We start from the raw sequence: 16,512 nt of genomic DNA, 5'->3' as shown, positions 1-16,512 counted from the left end.
CGCATGTATAATATTTGTGAGTATGGATTTCAGTAAAAGTTTACACGCAGACCACGTTGTGGGCAGCAGCTAGTTATAATTAATCATCTCGCATGTAATTTTGCCGATTTTGGTTTGAAGCTGGCACAATATCTAAATTGTCATTACACGGCACTGGCAAAACGTGATGAAAATATACGACACAAAGAAACATATTTTGCATACAGTTTATAGAATAATATTAATTACTGATTAATGAATAAACATCACGAAACATTGACAAAATATCAAAAGGAGGCATGTGTGGAAATAGATTTGGCCCGTGTGGGGATCGAACCCACGACCTTCGTACTGTAAGCACGACGCTCTCTCAACTGAGCTAACGGGCCGTGGTGAACATATTTCAAATTACCGACTACAAGGCGGAGAAAATCAATAAAACCAGTCTTCGAAACTCTTTTGAGATAATCAGTATAATAGTTTTAAAAAACACGCTTTTTATAGAAAACCGGGCTAAAAAATTAAATTAAATTAAGAAAATAGTGTTAAAAAAAATTATTTTTTACTTTTTAGTTTGGCTTATTTATAATAGCTTGTTTTTTTTAATTTTAAACTATTGCACGACTCATGATGCGAAGCATCAGAGAGTGCTTTACGATCGATTTTTTTTTATATAAATTAACAAAAATCAAATTGTGGAAATTAAAAAATGGAATAATTTTATGAAATTAGTGTATTGTCATCGGTCCTCAATAAATCTACAAAGTTTGAACGAAATCTGGCCGTTTAAAGTGGGTCAAAATCGCGCCCAAAGAAGTCGGTTACAAACAAACATACAGGTGAAGCTAATAAAAAGCGTGTAAAAACAGCTTTTCTTGTAATCACTTTTTAGCTTTAAGGCGACGTTTAGACTAATAAATTGTCATTTTTGTGCATTGTGATACGTAAATGAACGAAAAGTATGGAACAACCGCCTACATTTCGCTCACAATATTGCCGGCGAGTGATGGGAAATCAACCTAACTGTGATAATTACAAAAGATGAAGAACTACAAAAAGGGTGAGGTTCTTCGAAAAGGTCTAGTCTTCTAGTTTAGTCTAGTCTTCGACCTTAGACCTTACGGTCTTCAAAAAAGTGCTTAAAGAAAGTGAAAAAAAAATAAAAGAGAGCCATCAGACACGAACAGTTTGGATAACGATGACAGACGAACTAAGTAAAGCATAAAGATGAAGATGGTAATTACAAGTTCGAGAGAAATGTTTGAGATTGGATTAGAAACAGACACAACCTCACAGGAAAAAAGTGCTTGCAAAATTAATTGAGGCACACGAGATGTCAAAATACATTACGGGTAAGGTTTTAATTGAAATATTTACATCTCCAAAACTAAATCCAAGACAGTGTTCACGCTTTGTTATTATGGGTGAAAGTAAGAAAAATGAATACTCACTGTAAATGTTAATATTCTTGCGTTCATTTGTCAGATTTAAATCACTTTCACGCCTTTGAAGATGCTCGTTACAATAGGTAGAAGCTTTCTCGGACCGCTATTTAAGGATTGCAGCATAATTAACGTAATTACATACACAACGTCACTATGACAATCCTGACAGTAGAAATATTTTTTCACATAAGAGCTAGCGCACTCTGGTGACTTTTGTCAGCGTGACGATAAAGTGTTAGTCATTGTCACGTCTCGTTGCTAAAGTGTAGTGCGCATACGAAAGGTGACACAAAATGCAATGTTATTTTAGTTTTCAATGGCAGCATGAATTTAATAATTTGTCTCCCGGCAAATATAAACTTCTGAATGATCATTAGAATCAGGTGCAAACTGCGAAATGTATGACTGAACACTACTCGAGGCTGAGTCTTCATCATGTACCGGACTGTGTGTATGTAGAAGAGTGAAGGTTACTTTGAGGACTTGTCTGTGGCGGTGGTGAGGAGACGTTTGGGTTTGATTTGAAAATGAGAACTCGTAGATGCAATAGATTCAAAGAAGAGGATGAATCCGGCTGAGAATTAGCGGAGAGTGTTATGAGTTGGTTTCGAGGACATGACTGAGTTACAGGCACAGAATACGTGGGTTTGAGTTTCCAATATTGAGGAATGTCCGTGTAATTTGTAGATAAATATTGTACTATACATAGAATATTTTCGCTTTAACTGTAAGAGTTTTGAGTCTGTACGTCTTGAAGCAGTTGTAAAATTTTGTTTTGTACTTGTAACCCATTTTGCTCCCCGCGCCGCTTTTTCATGGGCTACCTGTATCAAAAAGGATAAATTCACTTAATCATCTGGATCAGTTAGAAGCAGCGTTGCGAAAACCGTATGATATAAATGAGAACATTACCCAAAATGAACCAAAATTAGTTAATGACCAGGTGACCGCGATTATAGTGTCATGCAAAGTGTGTGTTTTAGTGAAGGAAAATACCAATCTTATCTAGCAAAAGTAAGGTCTCAGGGAAAGCTAGCTTTGGCAGTAGCGTCATCAGGAATCGCTACAACTTTATGAGCAGGTGGACGTAGGTACAGCTCATTCCACTTTTAAACTGCCCTCAATAGTGTCTTTACAGAAAGATAGCGTGTGCTCCATACGTAAAAATGGTCCTTCAGGAAAAGTGCTGCAAGAGGTAAACTGGGACGAAAGCACCATGATCCACAGAGATCATGTAGAGGCTCTAGATAGGACTCTCAGAGATATTAGAAGTTGTGAAAAAATCATGGATGGGATTACCGTCATGTTTGCTGGGGACTTTCGACAAACTTTACCAGTAACAGTAAGGGTAACTAGGGCAGACATTGTAAAGTCCTGCCTTAAAAGTTCCCCACTATGGAAGTTTGTTGACACCTTAAAATTAAATACAAATATGAAAATTAAATATAAATACAATAGAAAATAAAGATCATCAATGGATGTGTCGAAGGGCAATTCTGGCAGCGAGCAACAGTAGCGTGGACGAAATTAACGACCTAATTTTAAGTAAACTTCCAGGAGACATAGTTACCTACACATCTATGGATAATGTAGTGGAACGAGAAGATACGGTCCATTACCCACTGGAGGTTCTCAAGTCTTTGAACCCAAGTGGTGTTCCCCGTACTCCCTCAAGTTAAAAATAGGTGCCCCAATTATATTACTTCGAAATCTTACACCACCAAATTTATGCAACGGGACCCGACTTCAAATCAAATTTCTACGCAATAATGTCATCGTCGCAATAGTTTTGACTGGCCAGCAGTTGGTCAAACAGTATTTTTACCTCGCATACCGATATAACCGATGATCCCGAATGTTTACCATTTAATTTTAAAAATTCCGACACACGAGAGCATGACGTATGGTTGAATGCACTTTCGGTATTCTTTGTAATAAATGGCGAATTTTCCTTCGATCCCTTGTTGTCAGTCGATTTTGCTGATATAACAGTCAAAACTTGCTGCATTCTACACAATTTTGTACAAGGCAGAGATGGCATTCAATTCATTGACATGTACTGTTTATGAATGTCCGTTAGAAAGTATTACAACAGTCCTTCCGATAGAATAATGTCAGCAGCAAATGAACGCAATTATTTTGCGTCACACTTGACTACCGCAAGAGACGGTATCATGGCAATATGACTTAATTTATTATTTTATCTTATTGTAGGAATTTAACGCAGTCCCTTAATTTCTTGTTAGGTATAAAAATACAGATTATAAAGTTGTCCTTGACCTTTTATAATGGTACGTAAAACAGACAGCTTTTTTGAAACTATTTAAACAACTGCGATCTCACCTAATGTAGAATATGTTGTACGTGCTAGCTAATTAATGACATTTTGATAAACAAAGCGACTTGTTACATTCCACTAAGTCTACAATCCAAGGACAGATCCATCATAGGATTGGTTCTTTGCTATCAACAGATGAACAACCAAAGTGTTAGCAAATTTACTTCATGGAACTTCAGACACGAACAGTTTGGATAACGATGACAGACGAACTAAGTAAAGCATAAAGATGAAGATGGTAATTACAATTTCGAGAGAAATGTTTGAGATTGGATTGAAACAGACACAACCTCACAGGAAAAAAGTGCTTGCAAAATTAATTGAGACACACAAGGTTCCAAAATACATTACGGGTAAGGTTTTTATTGAAAAATGTACACAATGTACAAAACTAAATCCAAGACAGTGTTCACGCTTTGTTATTATGGATGAAGATAATAACAACGTCAATCAATTACAGTCATTTTTGGGGTTTGTTAATTATTATAGGAACTTTGTCCCAAACGCCTCAGCGATTTTATGTCCCTTGTATAACTTGCTGAGAAAGGGTAGCAAGTGGTGTTGGACACAGGAGCATGACGATGCGTTTTTGACTATTAAAAAAAGTTTAGCTTCAAATCAAGTTTTAGCTCACTTCAACCCAGAGTCAACTATAATTTTAACCGTGGATGCATCACCGTTAGGCCTGTCTGCAATATTATCGCAATTAGAAGCCGATGGGTCGGAGAGACCGATTTCGTTTGCGTCGCGAACACTTAGTGCTGCGGAGAAAAGTTACTCACAAGTTCAAAAGGAAGCGACCGCAATTATTTTTGGTGTAAGGCGATTTCACCAATATTTATACGGTAGGGCGATTCCTTTCATTCTCCGCACCGATCACAAACCATTATTGTCGATTTTCGGACCACAGCGTGGTATTCCAGAAGTATCAGCGAACAGACTACAAAGATACGCATTATTTTTGAGCGGCTATAATTATAAAATTGAATATGTTCGTAGCGCTAATAACAGCGCGGACTTCTTATCTCGCGCCTGTTTACCGGAGGGGGCAGGGACGGATCGAGACGGGCGGGAAAAAGATGCAACGATGCCAGACCTCGATCGAGCCTCGTACATTAATTTCGTGGTAGAAGGCAGTCTGCCTGTAACCGTAAACTTATTACGCGAGGCGACAAGTACAGATGCGACCTTGAACAGAGTGGTACATTTCGTGTTGAATGGATGGCCAAGAAAAATAGATGATGATGCGATTAAGCCGTACTTTGCTTGTAAGACGCAATTATCGTATGAACAAGGATGTATTATGAGAGGGCACAAAGTAGTAGTTCCGGAAAAGTTGCATGGAAAAATATTAAAGGAACTGCACCAGTCTCATTTAGGTATTGTTAAGACAAAAGCAGAGACGCGAGCGCGTGTGTGGTTTCCGGGGATAGACGCCGCGTTAGAGCGGATGATAGGGGCATGTGACGTTTGCATGCAGCTGCGGCCATCACCGACGCGGGCACCGATCGCACACTGGGAATATCCTGCAACGCCTTTTTACCGGATACACATAGATTTCATGGGACCTATAAACGGTAACTCCTTTTTACTGGTAGTAGATGCATATACAAAGTGGGTCGAGGTTTATAACATGAGAGGCGATACGTCAACATCAGCGACAATAGATAAATTATACGAGTTTATGTCTAGATTTGGTATCCCACATACTCTGGTTAGCGACAATGGTACTTCATTCACGTCATATGAGTTTGAGGTTTTTTGTAGGGTGAACGGAATTTCGCACATGACGTCACCAACATACCACGCGGCCAGCAACGGACAGACGGAAAGCTATGTTAAGATATTTAAAAAAGGTATCAAAACGAGCTTCCTTACGGGTTGTGGAGCGCGGAATTCAAATAACTTACTTTTGAAATACTTGTTTGACTATAGAAATTCCGTTCACACAACAACCGGGTTTTCACCAGCCGAGCTGGTCTACGGTAGGAAGCTAAAGACGCGGCTAGATCTAATTAAACCCGAGTCACCGTCATCTTCATCTTCGGCTCTTGCTAATGTGGTCAAACGTAAACAGTGTTTGCAAAATAAGACGAGAGGACAGAATATACAAGTCTTTGCTCCCGGTGACAAAGTATATTATAAAAATCAAACAGTAAATAGTAAGTTTTCGTGTTGTAAAGGAACAGTGTTAAAAAGAATTGGCAAAGTAATATATTTAATCAAAGACGGTAGTACTTCAAAAATACAAAGAAAACATAAAAACCAAATTATACTGTTTAAAGGCGACGATTGCAAAACCAAACCAAAAGACACAGATATAGACATAGAGGAGCTAACTGGTGACCCAACTTCAGAAATACAAGACCAGAATAGTGCTGATAATATGGCTGCCGAGTCACCTCAAGGAACGCTTCCGCTTCCATCACCAGATCAATTTGGGGGAGAGGAGGAATATGAGGAAGCATGTTCCGGCTCGCCTAGCCCTGGTCACTTAGAAGAAGCAGCACCGGATCAGCAAACGGTTGAGCCACCACCTACACGGCGGTCGAGACGCAATCTTCCGAGCGTCAATTACAAAGTATTTTATTAGCATGTATGTTGTATTAAGTTAGTATATTAGTTATTAATTTGTATGTCTGAGCTGGTGGGGAGGAGTGTTGAGTATGTGTGCGTGTGCCTACGCACATTAACGTTTGTTTAAAATAAAGGCCAGTGCGTTACTAGCAAGCCGTTGTTTCACTCGTGTACCTTGTACTTAACAAGAGTTAACCTCGATGTGTAAGGTAATTGTACCAATGCTCGATACCGCCCCAATAGTTGATAAAATAAACTTTAACTCATTAAAATAAGAATTCCTCTACTGACATCAACGAAAAGTTTGTAAATTATACTAGTAGCGACATCTCTTAATCCAATCTGGAATTACTTTCTTTGTGATTGGCTGTCAACTATTTACATTTTGAGTTTGTTACCAATAGTGTCGTCGCGTGCTCGCCAAGTTTGTTTACGTTAGCGAATTTGCTAAGGACCTTAGTTTTTTCCAACTGCGTTACTCTAAATTAAGGCTTATAAAGTGGTAAGTATTTAAATTATTATATTTGGGAATGTATGGAATACCTAAATGTTTTGTGTTATAATAGTATTCATTTTATTTAAACGAAATACAAGGGTATCAATTACTAGGACAAAAAACACCTGATTTCCAGTATTTGATACTACTGTCATCTACTAGGTATATTCTGATTTGCTCGACTCGATCGATTTTTATATAGTATTACAGTAAGCATAAGATTGAATTATCTTGGTTTTAAATTAAGTCTTTCTAAGTGACTTCTACCTAGTCCTTGATAGGGGGTATCAATTACTGGAACACAAAATATCAAATACTAGTACAAAAGTAAAGCTGGTGGTTTTTTCTTGCAGGTACTCATTAAACTGATAAATTTAGTAAAAAATGCCTCCAATTAAAGGAAAAATGTTAAGTTATTCCGAAGAGGATATGATGAAAGCTTATAATGAGGTAAAGTCTGGGACTTCAATATCCGCTACATCAAAAAAATATAGTATTCCTTACAGCACTCTATCTTATAAAGTGCATGGCAAAACCCCTCTTGAACGCCGTATGGGTCCAGTGTCATATTTATCTACAGAGCAGGAGAATCTCGTTGTTTTTTGGATCTTAGAGATGGCTAAAGCTGGATTTCCCGTAACTGTGCAGCAGTTACAAGACAGTGTATGTAAATTAGTCACTGAATTAAATATCAAAACTCCCTTCAAAAATAATAGACCCGGAAGACACTGGTATGAGTCCTTTCAAAAAAGACACCCAGAGATAAGCCTAAGAACATCCCAAAATTTAACAGAACCCAGAGCTGCTGTCACTAATGAAAAATTAAGCAAATGGTTTACAGAAATTTCAGAGTTCCTGAATGAAAAAAATTTAGAAGTTGTCATCCAAAATCCAAAAAGGGTGTTTAATTGTGATGAAACCGCTTTTTTTCTAAACCCCAAGGGTAACAAAGTACTGGCAGCAAAAGGCAATAAAACAGTTTATCAGAAAGTGAATGTCGATGAAAAGGAGTGTCTTACAGTTCTTCTGACTGGAAATACAGCGGGCGATCTACCACCTCCTATGATTGTTTACCAATATGCAAGAATCCCTAGAGATTTGGCTATTAGCGTACCAAAAAACTGGGGTATTGGACGTTCAGAAAATGGCTGGATGACGGGTGAAACATTTTTTGAGTACATCGCAAATATTTTCAATCCATGGCTTATCGAGAACAATATCGAAAAGCCAACGATATTATTCATAGATGGACATACTTCACATTTGACGCTACAAACCAGTAAGTTTTGCTCTGAAAATGGTATAGTTCTAGTGGCATTGTATCCTAATGCCACACATTTAATACAACCCATGGATGTTTCTGTATTTAGAACTCTTAAATCAGCCTGGAAAACTGATGTCCAAAATTGGCGCTTACAAAACATGGATAGCCCTAGACTCAGAAAAGTACACTTTGCCCCACTTTTACAACAAGTTCTAGAGAAATCTTTAAAAAAATCCCTCTTTGAAAGTGGTTTCCGAAAATGTGGACTATGTCCATGGAATTTTGAGGCAGTACTTCAGCCAACGTTGAGAAATAATACTTAGAAGATCGAAACAGAAGTCTAAAAGAAATGAGAGAGGGGCTTGCTTTCATTGAAAATAATATTGGACAGGACAAACTTAAAACTTTTCGAAACACTGAAGAATGGAAAGGAGACGTCCACGATCAATCACTATTTGAATTTTGGAGAAACATCAAGAATAAATACGACGAACTTTTGCAATCAGAGTCAGGGTCTTCAAACCAAGGAGGTATTCTGACTGACGAAGAAGACAATTTAATTGATGAGAACAATAAAGAGAATTCTAGTATTGCAGAGCTAAATTCAGAAGCTTTAGGGGCTTCAGAAGACTTAATAACACCTTCCCTTCAAACTCACAACTTTTTGAACGCTTCGGAAGTGACAGAGGTTTTGAAAAATTTAGATGTAATCGGAAAAGACAAAGCAACACCAGCAAATGAACAAACAACTGAAGTGATTGTTAATCTACAACCATCTGTCCTTACGTCTCCTGTCATCCAGTCTACTCTTCCCTTAAGTCCTACACAACCAATAGCATCAACAAGCACTGCAAAACCTATCATTCCTACACCATTTAAAAAGTCTTTGTTTTGGCCAAAAGAAAAGGAAAATAACAAAAAGAAGAGGAAAAATGAGAAAATACCCGCAGTAATCACATCAGAAAAGTGGCAAGAGTACCATGAAAATAAAGAGAAAAAAAAGCTTGAACAACTTGAACAGAAACAGATTAGGGCTGAGGAAAGAAAAGGAAAAAGCTAGAAAGAGAAGAACCTAACAAAAACAAAAAAGATAAAGGCCGTCCAAAAAAGACAGAAAGAAAAAAAGAATTGACTTCTATAAAGAAAGTTACAAGGACATTGTTTGATTCGAGTAGCGAATCTGAATGTGAAACATGGAAGCCTTCTGGTGGTAGTACTGATGATCTCAATAGCGACGCTACTGATGATTTGACTATTTTTTAAGTTTTTCGGTTTGTTTCGAGTTGAAGTTAAATATTTTAATAAAAAAACTGTTAAATTTACGTGATTTTAAGAAGTTTTGTGAAATTATTTTCTGCTATTAAGTACTTAATGTTTTTTTTTTAAGCTGATTTTGTTTTTTTTTTAAGATTATACCTATCAAGTACTAGGTCACTAGTTGGAAAAACTCATAGTCAATTACTGGGACAATCGAAAAATTGCCGATCAATTACTGGTACATTTTTAGCCTTCTCATAAAATATATATATTAAAAATAAGAACACATATTTTCTTTACTTAAGTTCAATGTAAGTGAGACAAAAGACTGATTAATATATGTTACTTACTTAACATATTGTACCATAAATAAAAAAATATATATTAGAGAAAACGTGTTTTTTTTCCACTATAGTATCAACTACTGGTACATTTACCTTAGTCTTAAGTTCAAACTGTATTTTAAAGTTCAATTTTTAAGTTCAACTCACTCTGATGATAAACAATTTAGTTCATTAACCGACTTCAAAAAAAGGAGGAGGTTCTCAATTTGAATGTATTTTTTTTTTATGTTTGTTACCTCGTAACTTGCGATTGGGTGAACCGATTTTCATGATTCTTTTTTTATTTGAAAGCTTGTGCTTCCCGTGTGGTCCCATTATCACCATTTCAATATCTGATGATGGGATCTTGTAGAATTCGGGGGAACTCTTCAATAAATAACAGCAGATTAACCGCAATTGTTGCTATAGCATATCTAAGCATTGTTTACGCCATCACACAACATATTATCACGCCTGTACTCACTACAAAGGTTATAAAAACTATTTCGAAAACAAAATAATGTTCAAGGGCACTTACAAAGTTTTACAAAAAACGCAATACTGAAACTAAAATAAACATAATTAGATGTTTGTTCTGATGAGATATTCGGTTATTCAAAATGACCTCCATAATTAACATCACTCTCAAATGGTAACAGACTGGGTGGAGGCTTTCGAACAAATATCACTGGGAATTCTGGGCAGTTTCACGGGGGCAAGGAACTCATTTGGGCAGCGCGTTTAGTAGGCCTACCCATACTAAAAATCACTAACTTTCCACTAAAAAGTGAAAAATGAAATTATTATAAGACTTAGTTACTTATATAAATGCCTTTGTTATGTATATTATTTTGGTAACATAACTTGTGTAAACTTCATCTTAAAAGAAATAATATTAATAGTAACAAAAAGGTTTTATGCTTCTGGGTGGCCACGACAGGATTCGAACCTGCGACCGCCGATGCTGGGATCGGTCGCTCTGACCTCTGAGCTACGCGGCCGGTGGAACATTAATTCAAATTTACCTTCCCATGAACATAGCCGGAAATCAGCAATGCAATATGGAACGTAGCACCCTAGACATAGAGTACAATTTAGAGATCCCCGCTGTAACGAGAATAGCGAGCACGTGAAGGTTTTCTATAGGCAGGGAATCAAATAGTAAACTGTAGAGCAAAAGTTGCGTGTACTAAAAAATGAATCCGATTTTAAACATTCCTCGTGTTATCATCAAACACACGGACGAGGTCGCGGGCAATAGCTAGTATCTAATAAAGCAGTTCTTCTTTGTCATGAAAATTGGTTTGGCACCGACTTCAACAAGTATAAGTTTGAAATAGAGGTGTATATTATATATATACTTAATATGAATTATTTTATTCTTTTCAGTTTGCATTTTTGAAGGCGGTTCATTTTTTATCGAAAAAATAGTGTATATGTCTTTCTGTTTTTTTATAAGAATTTTTGTTTTAGAAGGACGTTCCTTCAGTAACGTCCTTGGTGGGCGGTATGTTTACGAAGCATCCCTTGTGCGCGATAGATGGCGTTGACATCTATCGCGTTTGAATCGCGCTATGGTTTGTCAAGAAAAATATTAGTGTCAATGTTGACAAGAAAAACCAATAAAATGTGCATGTTCTAGAACAGCACAATGGAGTTTTATTTTTATCTATAATTCTCACGAGTGTACTATAAAGGTGAATTCCTTAAATGCCATCTCGGTATTTAACAACCTTTCGCGGTTGATCGCGAAAGGTTTGGTATGAACCGATAAACTATATACTAATATTATAAATGCGAAAGCATCTATCGTCCACCAAATAAAAAAATGAATATATACCGTATTACGGAACACAAATATCAAAAACGCACCTTTGCGTCGGTCGTTTACAAACTGTCAGCTGTAATGGCGTCAGACAATGACATTGAGATTGCAACTTTATATCTAACGCAGTAAGATTAATATTCTTGTGCACACGTGATGTCGTATTCCAATAAAAACAAAAGACATGACAGTGACGTCACGTCGAAAATGAAAGAGATAGAGCACAAAAAGAACGGGACATAGAACTACAGCCACCAGCAATATGTGTTCAAAAATGTACCAAATTGCCTTATCAATAAGGTTGACAACATCTTATGCTAATACAAACAAAAGACACGTAAGTGACGTCATGCTCGAAATGAAAGAGAGAGATTCAAAATAAGAGTGAGAAGTAAAACTACAGGCGCTGAGGACACAATATGCTCAAAAATTTATCATATTTCTAAAGCTATAAAGTTGATTGTCATTTGGTCATTCGACAACGATAAGAAGAATAAAAAATAAATCTAAATTAATTTTAAAGCCATTTTAAAATGGCGTAAACATTAATTGAACTTTATGCCTTAGGGGATAAGTCATATTTTCGGGTAAATTATTTTAAGGGCACAAAATAAAATTAAAAATTAATTTCTTGATTTGAAGAGAATATTAATTTAATATTTTGTATTATAATTTTAAACTAATGATTCTCAAACGGAATTGAGCTTTATGTCCGAGCAGTAGTGTTCAAAGTTAATGGTTGTTATTTTAATATTTAGGAATTTAATTTTTCTACGTGTGTGTTAGATTTATTCTGTAAATAACTTTCACTTTCGAATATTAATTTGTTTGCGTGACCTTTATCTCGATTGAAGGTCGAACCGCGTGTAGACAAAATGGAGTGCGTCAATAACGCCATTGAATTAAATACATTTTAACGGTCTTATTAAACACGGACTAGACCTACACTCAGGTTTAATCCAAGGCGACACATGGTTTAACTACTGACTAAGCAGAAGCTGGGTGGGTTTTGACGTTTGATTTGAATTTCAGATGATTTGTTCGTAAGTTCGGTTCGTATATTCGAAACTGAATAAATTTCCCTGTTTTTTCCATGGACCATGGAAAATGTTCCATTGTATCTTCGCTCCTATTAGTCACAGCGTGATGGTATATAACCTTTCTTGATAAATGGTCTATTCAACACAAACATATTTTTTCAATTTGCACCAGTAGTTCGTGAGATTAGCGCGTTCAAACAAACAAACAAACTCTTCAGCTTTATATATTAGTATAGATAGTATAGATATAGATTGTGTAACAAAATGGAAAGAGACTATTTTATTGAAGACTAGTTGTTGCCCGCGACTTTGTCTACGATAAAAGTGACTTCCTGAAAGAACTCACATTTAATTTTGATTTGCTTGACAATGATGTGCTACGGGAAGTTAGCAGATCATTTTGTTAATTAACATTTTTCAAGGAAAAACACCAGAACTATTTCTAAAAATTATGAGGAACTATAGAACTCAGCTGCATGCGACTGCTGGTAAGTGATCTGTTAGGTTCACAGACACACCGCTCCGGAACTATTCCTGATGCTTCCATAATGATAGGTATACATTTTAGTCTTCATTAATGTAAAATACACTTTTTTGTGAAAGGGTAAAGTTCAATTACGATTACACTGTTTTAAATTAAAAATAAAATATTATTCTGAACATCCTCAGACAAATAAGAAATTAATTGTTCATTTTAATATTTATTAAGAAGATTTTTCAAAGTGAGACCTATTCCTTCCATTCTATTATAACTTAGGGTTTATAATAATATTTTCTCCCGGCAAATAACTCCACATAGTTTAAGTAACGCCGGAATTAGAAAACTATATTTTAAAATTATTTTTTAATTTATCACGCACTTATATCTTTCTCTTTTTAACACGCTTTTTTAATCTTTACACTGTCTCTTTCATTTCGGGCATGACGTCACTGGCGTGTGTTTTGTTTTCTCGGCGTCACTGGTACAATTTGTTGTGGAAGATCTATCTTACCACTAAAGGATAAAATACACTTTCGATGCCTTTTTTATCTCGTTCTAATCTCATATCTATCTCTTTCATTTCGGGCATGACGTCACTGACGTGTGTTTTGTTTCTGTTCAAGTCTCACAGCTTGGGATATCAAAACGTGAAATTTCAATAAAATAATGTTTTCTTGTATACCGTTCTCTGTCTGGTTGTTGTTCTATCTCTTTAATTTCGGGCATGACGTCACTGGCGTGTGTTTTGTTTGAAATCGCAAACCTTTATCCAAGTAAGCAAAAGTCATTTACGAGGAAATGAATTTGAAGCGTTTTTTTTAGCTTTTGTGAATTTTAAGTTTGTTTGTTGAACGCTCTGATCTCAGAAATTCTCAAAGGATGTTTTTTTGTTAAACCTAGTGTTATTTAATTTCATTCAATATCTTAGGCAATAACTGTTTGAAACTTTGAACATGATCCTCCAGTCTTTGGTTAGGGTTGCAGGTTTCCGTTTTGATCTGTTGAGGTTATCAGGCTGTCTTACATTTTCTATATAATATGCAACATCCTTTTGTAAACCTTGCAAAAGCTGTCTAATATTTGGTTTGACTTTTATTCTATTGTTCCAAGGACTCAGCAATGTTGTTCGTCCTGTGAAACTCATTATGCGTACACCAAATATTAGAATTACCTTGCCTTCAAGCCATTTTTTACGAAATAGTCGTTGAATTTAGTAAAAGGCTGAGTTGATGGACTTTCTGACAGTATGTGCACAACTTGCCATGATCCTTTCCATAGACATCTTTTTAGCTTTACGCCACAGGCATTGTTTAAAATGAAACTTGCATCCAGTAATTTTCACATCTGGAACTACATTGTTTGATGCTACTATGGTAGCTAATTCACAATCCACAGCTGCAGGACTTGGCGCCCGTTCTGGTCCCTGGCACAGGAATGACAATTAATTCATGTCTGTGAACCTAACAGATCATTTTCCAGCAGATCAAAATTAGGTTTGAGTTCTTTTCACATGCAGCTGAGTTCTATAGTTCGTGATAATTTTTAAAAATAGTTCTGGTGTCTTCACCTGGAAAAATGTGAATGACTGAAATGATCTGCTGACCTCCTGTAGCAGATCAAACGTTTGAAGAAAATCACTTCCAACGTCTCAAACAACTCTCAAAAGCTAGAACTCCTTTGTTTCTTACACATTAGTTACAGAACTGTAATCTAGAACTTGGTTGTAGTCCAGAACTCACCTGGAAGTATCACCAGACCGATTAGTTTTTACCAAAGCATCAGACTGTTCGTTGCAAAACAGAGATGGAAGATCTAGCACTCCCGATAACGCGAACCTCGACGAATCTTCGGAAGCTGAAGCTGAACATGAAAGCTGAATATGAAATAATCCTCTTGACAGAACGCCTGAGCCTGAAGAAATCACTTTCGGTGTGACTGCCAATAATAAATGTAGCACTTCAAACCAATGTCTCGAGTCATAAGTGACGGAACCACCGGAATCTACAGTAGCGAAAACGGAAAATATTATAGCTGTCCCAGATTCTTCGAGGACCGTAAAGGATGCGGATTATAAAAGCATCCCAGCCGATAACGATTGGAACGTTCGTGAGCAATGGGGCGGACTAAACAGAAACGCAAAACGGAAGAATGAAACAGGTAACATACTGAACAAGAAACGATCCAAACCAACAAGTCTGGATGATTGTCCCGAGTGGGATTTCATTAAACACTCAAAAACTGCCCCCGCACCAGTTCTCTTAAACGGAAACATTTCAGGATCAGTGCGTTTAAGCAATCGATAATATCTGAATCTTACTTCAACATGTGCTTTCGATTCAATTTTTCAGGTTGTTCTCAGCGCGCTGTTGGCAAATAAAGTGTAATTCGAAAATTTAAAATTATCAGACTGCCCCATCACTACCTATATGAGGAATATCCAGTGGTTGGATGTGGAGTGCAATGCTACTCATTTAGCCTAATATCTCTTGGACATAGAACCAAGCTCGGTTCAGGGTTCAGGTTCATTGGTCTCAGATTGTTTGTTCCTGCGGATTTACAAACCGGCAGAAATACACTTTTGTTAGTGTGAACGTCGATATAATTCTATGCCGTGGTGTCCATTTAATGCAGGAAGCCAACGAAGATTGCATGACTGTAGAAAGGACTTGCTACAAATGCAAAATAAAAATACCCTGTGTAAATGAACATGGGTCACACTTGGTCATTGATACTACAGTAATAAGCGATCCTGGTTATCCCAACAGAAGAAACATTGTTGTTTCCAGGTTGGAATCACAAAAAAACGTAATTGAGGTTGGTGGAAAAACTTATATGGTAGCTGCTATTGTCGATAACAGTGCAGAAAAAAACATTATACGACTTACGGATTAACAGGCGAGTTATGGTATAAATACGACGGCCTGATAAAAAAACGTGCGTCAGCGACTCCAAAGACGACAATAACTCCGCATCTCATTCTATACGCAATATGCAGTAATCGCTAGGTGTTGAAATAAAACAATCGGCCTTTCACGAATATAATGTGTCAATCAAGTGAACGGTATATAAAAATTAATCGATCAATCAACGATGACGCATTTTTTGTGAACGAAATTACCAATTTAAAAAAAAAAGAAAAAAAATGTATGCCACTCATACCATGCTAAAATAAAATAAACAGATGTTTGAAAAAATCAAGAATTTGTAAATAAGCAATATATACAAAATTAATTTAAAAAATTTCAAGAAAAAATCAACAAATCTTAAAAAAAAGAGATCATACCATGACTCGAAAAAAAAATGCAAATCTTAAAAAAATAAACACTTGTAAAAAAGGAAAAAAAGCATAAAGTTACATTAAAAATAAAAAAATTGAATAACAAAACCAAGAAAACTTTTTTAAAATAAACAGTTAAGTGATTTATAAAATGGACAGAGCTCATACAATGCCTCGAAAAGAACGAGAGAAAATATAAATAAAAAATAC

The 16,512-nt window shown here is 36.3% G+C and overlaps 2 non-coding genes across 2 annotated transcripts; both read right to left on the bottom strand.

Annotated features, from left to right (window-relative positions):
* Positions 1-295: 295 nt before the first annotated feature.
* On the bottom strand, positions 296-368 carry Trnav-uac. Its single transcript has one exon. It is a non-coding gene; the product is annotated as a tRNA-Val (tRNA).
* A 10,239-nt stretch (positions 369-10,607) lies between these two features.
* Trnaw-cca lies at positions 10,608-10,680 on the bottom strand. The gene has a single exon. It is a non-coding gene; the product is annotated as a tRNA-Trp (tRNA).
* Between the last annotated feature and the right edge of the window lie 5,832 nt (positions 10,681-16,512).

The sequence above is a fragment of the Trichoplusia ni genome, chromosome 20 (assembly GCF_003590095.1).
Source record: "Trichoplusia ni isolate ovarian cell line Hi5 chromosome 20, tn1, whole genome shotgun sequence".
NCBI lineage: Eukaryota > Metazoa > Arthropoda > Insecta > Lepidoptera > Noctuidae > Trichoplusia > Trichoplusia ni.
This window is presented reverse-complemented; position numbering and strand designations above follow the sequence as displayed.